General features: G+C 39.4%; 1 protein-coding gene and 1 pseudogene across 8 annotated transcripts in view; both read left to right on the forward strand.

Annotated features, from left to right (window-relative positions):
- Nucleotides 1-8,154, forward strand: part of LOC115862591 (zinc finger protein 420) — a 134,238-nt gene that overhangs the window by 14,068 nt on the left and 112,016 nt on the right. The gene's annotated exons all lie outside the window — the stretch shown is intronic.
- On the forward strand, nt 4,063-4,171 carry LOC115862699 (5S ribosomal RNA; annotated as a pseudogene).

Below are 8,154 nucleotides of genomic sequence, written 5' to 3' on the forward strand. Positions count from 1 at the left end.
GAATGTGGGAAGGCCTTTGGTAGTGGCTCAAACCTTACTCACCATCAGCGAATTCACACTGGTGAGAAACCATATGAATGTAAGGAATGCGGGAAAGCCTTTAGTTTTGGATCAGGCCTTATTCGACATCAGATAATTCACAGTGGTGAAAAGCCTTATGAGTGTAAGGAATGTGGGAAGTCCTTTAGTTTTGAATCAGCCCTTACTCGGCATCACAGAATTCACACAGGTGAGAAACCTTATGAATGTAAGGATTGTGGGAAAGCCTTTGGCAGTGGTTCAAACCTTACTCAGCATCGAAGAATTCATACTGGTGAGAAACCTTATGAATGTAAAGCATGTGGAATGGCCTTTAGTAGTGGTTCAGCTCTTACGCGGCATCAAAGAATTCATACTGGTGAGAAACCATATATATGTAACAAATGTGGGAAGGCTTTTAGTTTTGGATCAGCCCTTACTCGACATCAAAGAATTCATACCGGTGAGAAACCTTATGTGTGTAAGGAATGTGGGAAGGCTTTCAATAGTGGCTCGGATCTCACTCAACATCAGAGAATTCACACTGGTGAGAAACCCTATGAATGTAAGGAATGTGAGAAAGCCTTTAGAAGTGGTTCAAAACTTATTCAACATCAAAGAATGCACACTGGTGAGAAACCCTATGAGTGTAAGGAATGTGGGAAGGCCTTTAGTAGTGGTTCAGACCTCACTCAACATCAGAGAATTCATACTGGTGAGAAACCCTATGAATGTAAGGAATGTGGGAAGGCTTTTGCTAGTGGCTCAAAACTTATTCAACACCAGCTAATTCACACAGGTGAAAAACCCTATGAATGTAAAGAATGTAGAAAGTCCTTTAGTAGTGGTTCAGCCCTTAATCGGCACCAGAGGATACACACTGGTCAGAAACCCTATGAATGTAAGGAATGTGGGAAGACTTTTGGTACTGGCTTGAGCCGTACTCAACATCAGAGAATACATACTGGTGAGAAACTTCATGAATGTAAGGGCTGTGGGAAGGCTTTGGAGAGGGGTTCAGAAATTCAGCAACATAAGAAAAGTCATGCTGGTAAGAAGCTCTGTGAATGAGAAACTCTATAAATTGGAACTACATAATTAAGGAACCATACAATAAAGAGAATTCATACTAGTGAGAGTCCCTACAAATGTAATTAAGATACATATACTTATACTTTACCAGTTAGTCAGTCTGAGAAAATTCATACAGAAAATAAACACTCTGAATAAAATATTTGAATATTTTTATCTAAATTCATTACTTTCAGAAAATTCATACTTGTGAATATTATAAGTTGAAAAACCTTTTTATTGTATATTGCATTTATTTTAAGCATCAAAATTTATTTGGGGGCTAACCCTGCTACTTTCTTTTTAATGTTCTTAATTTTTTGTGAAGTATACAGAATTACTGATGCATTTTAAAATTATTTTAAATTATTGAGGGTCTAATTTACCCTTTTTCTCCTCCCCCATTTCTCATACTAACACCATTTATTTAATAACCATATCTATTTTTATATATTTTTATTGCATGTTTGATGGTTAAGTTTATTTTTATACATATAAAGCTTCGCTATCAGGTCAGTCTTTGTTTTTAAAATTTGCATATCTGTCTATGTATCTGTGTGTCACCCTGTTTGTGTTAAGTTACTGTTACTTTTACATATCCTTTAGTATCTTATGGATATGTACCTTTTGGAAGATTGTTTTATTTTCCTTTTAGAAACTTATACTATTCTTTTTGCAGAACAATTTTCCTCCATAAAAATGTAGATATGAGTAAAAAAAAAATAGCTACAGTTATCTGTAATCTTACCAGTCATAGACAATCACTGTCAAATTTTTGGAGCAAATCCTGTAAGATTACATTTGGCATTGCTTTTGAGAGAAAGTGTGATTATGCTATAACCAGCCTTTAATATTCTTTGTCTGTGAATATATTGTTACTATTCCATTGGCTTAAAAGTATTTACCTGTTTTTATCAAACCCCCATTTTGTCAAATACTGAAATTTTTGCCATTATAAAGAGTTACCTTGTTGGCCCCTTTTGAATGTGTCTGCTTTATTTATTTGTTGTCCATTTTAGAGATAATATGTGGCTCTCTTCTGCTTTTACTGATTTATACATTATAGGTAAAATTGTGCTTCCCTTTGACTAACATCCCGACCTTAGTTACTTCCCCAACATAACCAACTTACTTATTCTTCCAGATCCTTTTGTATGCATATATGATGTGTTTATGGTAATGTGGGCCTAATTAGTGTACTTCAGAGGTTGGTTATGGGGATTCTACAGTTGTGCCCATCACATAATAAATACTTGGTTAGTTTAGCCATCATCATTGTTATCTTCTCAGTCTTTGTTATTTATGGAAAAACTTTTAACTGTGATCTATACCTTATTCAACATCAAAGACATTATCATGGAAAAAAGACATCTATGTAAGTGAATATAGGAAAGGTTTGATTAACATTTATTCCTTATTGAACAAGGAGTAATTCATCTTAAAGAAAAATAAAGACTGTAAACTGTAAGAAGGAAAAATACCTCATGAAACTTAATGCTTCTAAAACTTAAAAAATAGAATAGATCCTTCATAAAAATCTGAACACTGAAGAATAACATCAGCCTCATGGTGGCATAAGATGCCCATCAATTTTGCACACACATCCCCTTGTGTGTGCAACAACTAAAACAACTAAAACTTGGCATACATCCACAACTTGCCTCTGTGGGTGTTGTGGGATCCAACACTGTATACCAATGGACCTGGGAGGAGTCTCAACAACCTGTGTATCAAGTAATAGGGGACAGTCCTTGGTATGGGCTGTTGAACAAGCAGGAGTCTGTGAACCAGCCCTAGTCCCTCTTGGCTGCAATTAAGGTAAACCTGGAGACTGCTGATTTGAGAAGACACCCACAGATGAGAGAGTCTTTTAGAAGTCCAGGTTTCCTAAGGAGAGATTCCAGCACTCTGTTGAAGCAGTAAAAAGAAAGTTTGAATGCATTGGAAAGAGCAAGATGAAGTTTGCCAGCACTCAGGGCTGCATCTGAACAGAGCAAGGGAAGCAACTGCTGGTGTCTGCTTGGGCAGCACATTGGAGACAGCTCAGACCTTTGTCTATAGCTGACATGGGCTGAGCGCCCATGCAGGGCCCCCCCGCCTTGCTTCAGCGCCCCCGACCTGGGGCAAGGGGCCTGGTGCTGGGAGAGGGGAAAGCACACACCTAAAGAAAACAGAGCCAGCTTGGGCCTGACCCTCAGGACTTCTGCTCCAACAACTTGGAATCAGACCCTGCCCCCAATAGGGCAGTGACAGCTACTGAGCAGAGAAGTCCCACCTCACTCCTAGCTCCAGCTCTAGCCCCTCCATCTCCAGCCCCACCTCCCACCAAAGTGATAGCTGCCAGCACACCCTGAGGAAAGATGTGATTGTGTCCACAACAAATCCAGCTCTCCCACCAAAGGCACTGGGCACCTGCAGTCTGTATAGGGACACTCCCACATAAGAACATCCCTTTAGGACTGCAATAGGTAACTTTCATCTAAGTTTACAGTGGCAGAGAAAGTTAAGCAAAATGAAAAGTTAGAGGGACTTCCCTGGCAGTCCAGTGGTTAAGACTCCATGCTTCCACCGCAGGGGTCATGGGTTAGATCCCTGGTCAGGGAACTAAGATCCCACGTGCCATGTGGCGCAGCCAAAAAAAAGAAAGAAAGAAAGAAAAAGTCAGAGGGATTGGTCTCAACTGAAAGAGCAAAAGAAAGCTCCTGAAAAAATAATGAAACAGAAATAATTAACCAGATAAAGAATTCAAAGCACTGGAAATAAGAATGTTAACTGAATTAGGGAAAAGAATAGATGAACACAGTGAGAATTTTAACAACGAACTGAAAATATTCTAAAAAAACAGAATTGAAGAATTAAGTAGCTGAAATAAACACACTAGAAGGAAGAAATAGTGACTAAATGACAAAGAAGAATGCATAAGGGATCTGGAAGATAGACTAATGAAAATCACGCAATTGGAACAGCAAAAGTGTCTACAGCCATACCACCCTGAATGTGCCTGATCTCAGAAGCTAAGCAGGGTCAGACCTGGTTAGTACTTGGATGAGAGACTGCCTGGAAATACTGGGTGCTGTAGGCTTAAAAAAACACACACACAGCAAAAGAAAAAGAAAAATTAAAAAAATGATAACCTTTATGTGATCTTTTTTAAAAAAATATTTATTTATTTATTTATGGCTGCGCTGTGTCTTTGTTGCTGCGCACAGGCCTTCTCTAGTTGCAGAAAGAGGGGGCTACTCTTCACTATGGTGTGCAGGCTTCTCATCACACTGGCTTCTCTTGTGGAGCACAGGCTCTAGGCACGCAGGCTTCAGTAGTTGTGGTGTGCAGGCTTCAGTAGTTGTGGCACATGGGCTCAGTAGTTGTGGCACGCAGGCTCTAGAGTGCAGGCTCAGTAGTTGTGGTACACGGGCTTAGTTGCTCCGTGGCATGTGGGATCTTCCCGGACCAGGGCTCAAACCCGTGTCCCCTGCATTGGCAGGCGAATTCTTAACCACCGTGCCACCAGGGAAGTCCCCATTTGTGTGATTTTTGGGATAACATTAAGCATACCAACATTTGAATTATACAGGTCCCAGAAGAAGGGAGAGAGATGGGGATTGAACATGTATTTGAGGGGCTTCCCTGGTCACGCAGTTGTTAAGAATCCGCCTGCCAATGCAGGGGACATGGGTTTGAGCCCTTGTCCAGGATGAGGCCACATGCCACGGAGCAGCTAGGCCCATGCATCACAACTACTGAGCCTGCGCTCTAGAGCCCGCGAGCCACAACTACTGAGCCCACGTGCCACAAGTACTGAAGCCCGCATGTCTAGAGCCTGTGCTCTGCAGCAAGAGAAGCCACCGCAATGAGAAGCCCGTGCACCACAATGAAGAGTAGCCCCTGCTCGCCGCAACTAGAGAAAGCCCACATGTGGCAACGAAGACCCAACACAGCTGAAAATAAATAAATAAAATAAATAAACTTTAAAAAAAAATAAATAAAAATTTTAAAAAAAGAAAGAAAATATATTTGAGGAAATTATGGCTGAAAATTTCCCAAACTTGAAGAAACATATCCAAGTAAAGGAAACACAGAGGGTCTCAAGATGAACCCAAACAGGCCCACATAAAGGCATAAAATTAAAATGATAAAAGTTAAAGACAGAGGGACTTCCCTGGCAATACAGTGGTTAAGACCCTGTGCTTCCACTGCAGGGGGCATGGGTTCGATCACTGATCAGGGAACTAAGATCCCACATGCCTTGGGTCATGGCCAAAAACAAACAAACAAGCAAAGGCTGAAGACAGGATTCTGAAGGGAGCAAGAGAAAAACAAGGGTCATGTATAAGGGAATCCACATAAGGCTAGCAGCCAATTTTTCTGCAGAAGCTTTGCAGATCTAAAGGGAGTGGCATAACATATTCAAAGTGCTGAAAGGGAAAAACCTGCAACCTAGTATACTCTACCCAGCAAGATTATCATTTAGAATCGAAGGAGAGATAAAGAACTTCTCAGAAAAGCAAAAAGTAAGAGTTCATCAATACTAAATCTACCATAAAAGAAATGTTAGAAGGTCTTCTCTAAGTGGAAAAGAAGTAACAATCTATAGGAAAGGGGAAATGCCACTAGGAAAAGCAAATATATAGTAAAGACTGAGGATCAACTACTTAACTAAGCCAAAATGGAGATTAAAAGACATAAAGTTGTTAAAGCAAATATAACTACAATAAACAGTTAAGAGATAAACCTGGAGATGTTAAATATGACATTAAAAATACAAAATGGGGGGCTTTCCTGGTGGCGCAGTGGTTGAGAGTTCACCTGCTGATGCAGGGGACATGGGTTCGTGCCCCGGTCCGGGAAGATCCCACATGCCGTGGAGCGGCTGGGCCTGTGAGCCATGGCCGCTGAGCCTGCGTGTCCGGAGCCTATGCTCTGCAACGGGAGAGGCCACAGCAGTGAGAGGTCCACGTATCTCAAAAAAAAAAAAAAAAAAGAATACAAAATGGGGACTTCTCTGGTGGCTCAGTGGATAAGGCTCTGCACTCCCAATGCAGGGGGCCCAGGTTCAATCCCTGGTCAGGGAACAAGGTCCCACATGCATGCTGCAACTAAGAGCTCGCATGCCACAACTAAGGAACTCATGTGCCACAACTAAGGAGCTGGCAAGCTGCCAGTAAGGACCCCCACTTGCCGCAACTAAGGAGCCCACCTGCTTCAACTGAGGAGCTGGTGAGCCACAACTAAGGAACCCGCAAGCCACAACTAAGACCCAATGCAACCAAATATATATATATATATATATATATATATAAAAATACAAAATGTGGGTAGGGGAGTAAAAAGTGTAGATCTTTTAGAATGTGTTTGAATTTAAATGACTCAGTTTAAAACAAGCAGATATAGTTATAGGTCAACATATATGAACCCTATGGTAAGCACAAATCAAAAACCTACAACAGATACACAAAAACTAAAAAGAAAGTAACACAAGCATACTACTAAATAAAATCATCAAATCACAAGAGAAGAAATAAAATGAAGAAATGAACAGAGAACTACAAAAACAACCAGAAAACAAGTAATAAAATGGCAGTAAGTACATACCTATCAATAATTACCTTAAATGTCAATGAACTAAATGTTCCAATCAAAAGACAGGGTGGCTGATTGGATAAAAAACAAGACCCATCTATATGCTGCCTACAAGAGACTCATTTCAGAGCTAAACACACACACACAGACTGAAAGTGAGGGGTTGGGAAAAGATATTTCATGCAAACGGAAATGACAAGAAAGTGGGAGCAGCAATTCTCATAACACAAAAAACACTTTAAAACAAAGTCTATACCAAAAGACAAATAAGAGCATTATATAATGATAAAGGGCTCAATCAGAAGAGCATATTACACTCGTTAACATATATGTCCCCAATACAGGAGCACCAAAATATATAAAGCGAACACTAACAGAAAGGGAGAAACTGGTAATAATATAATAATAGTAGCAGACTTTAACACCCCACTTACATCAATGGGCAGATCATCCAGACAGAAAATCAATAGGGAAGCAGTGGTCTTAAGTGACACAATAGACCAGTTGGACTTAATAGATATCTACAGGACATTACATCCAAAATCCACAGAATACACATTCTTTTCAAGTGCACATGTAACATTCTCCAAGATAGATCTCATGATGAGCCACAAAACAAGTCTCAATAAATTTAAGAGGATAGAAATTATATCAAGCATTTTCTTTGACCACAACAGTATAAAACTAGAAATCAACAGAAAAATGGGAAAAGAACAAATATGTAGAGACTAAACAACATGCTACAATAAAACCAATGGATCAATGAAGAAATCAAAGAGGAAATCAGATAATACCTCAAGACAAATGAAAATGGAAACACAAGTCTCCAAAATCTATGGGATGCAGCAAAAGCAGTTCTAAGAGGGATGTTTATAGTGATACAGGTCTTCCTCAAGAAACAAGAAAAATCTCAAATAATCAACCTAACCAACTATCTAAAGGAATTAGAAAAGGAACAAACAAACCCCAAAGTGAGCAGAAAGAAGGAAATAATAAAGACCAGAGGGGAAATAGATAAAATAGAAACAACACAACAACAACAAAATAATAGAAAAGATCAATGAAACCAAGAGGTGGCTTTTTAACAAGCTAAACAAAATTGATAAACCTTTAGCAAGGCTCACCAAGAAGAGAGAGGACCTAAATAAATAAGACATGAAAGAGGAAAAATAGCAACTGATACCTCACAAAGAAACAAAAAATCATAAGAGAATACTACAAAGAATTATATGCCAACAAATTGGACAACATAGAAGCAACAAATTTCTAAAAACACAAACCTGCCAAGGCTGAATCAAGAAGAAACAGACAATTTGATCAAGTTGATCACTTGTAGTGAAATTGAATTTGTAATAATAAAACTCCCAGTAAACAGAAGTCTAGGACCAGACAATTTCACAGGGGAATTCTACAAAACATGTAAAGAAGAGCTAATATACCTATCCTCCTCAAACTATTCAAAAAAATTGAAGAGGATGGAACACT

This window comes from Globicephala melas, chromosome 19, assembly GCF_963455315.2.
Source record: "Globicephala melas chromosome 19, mGloMel1.2, whole genome shotgun sequence".
Classification (NCBI taxonomy): domain Eukaryota; kingdom Metazoa; phylum Chordata; class Mammalia; order Artiodactyla; family Delphinidae; genus Globicephala; species Globicephala melas.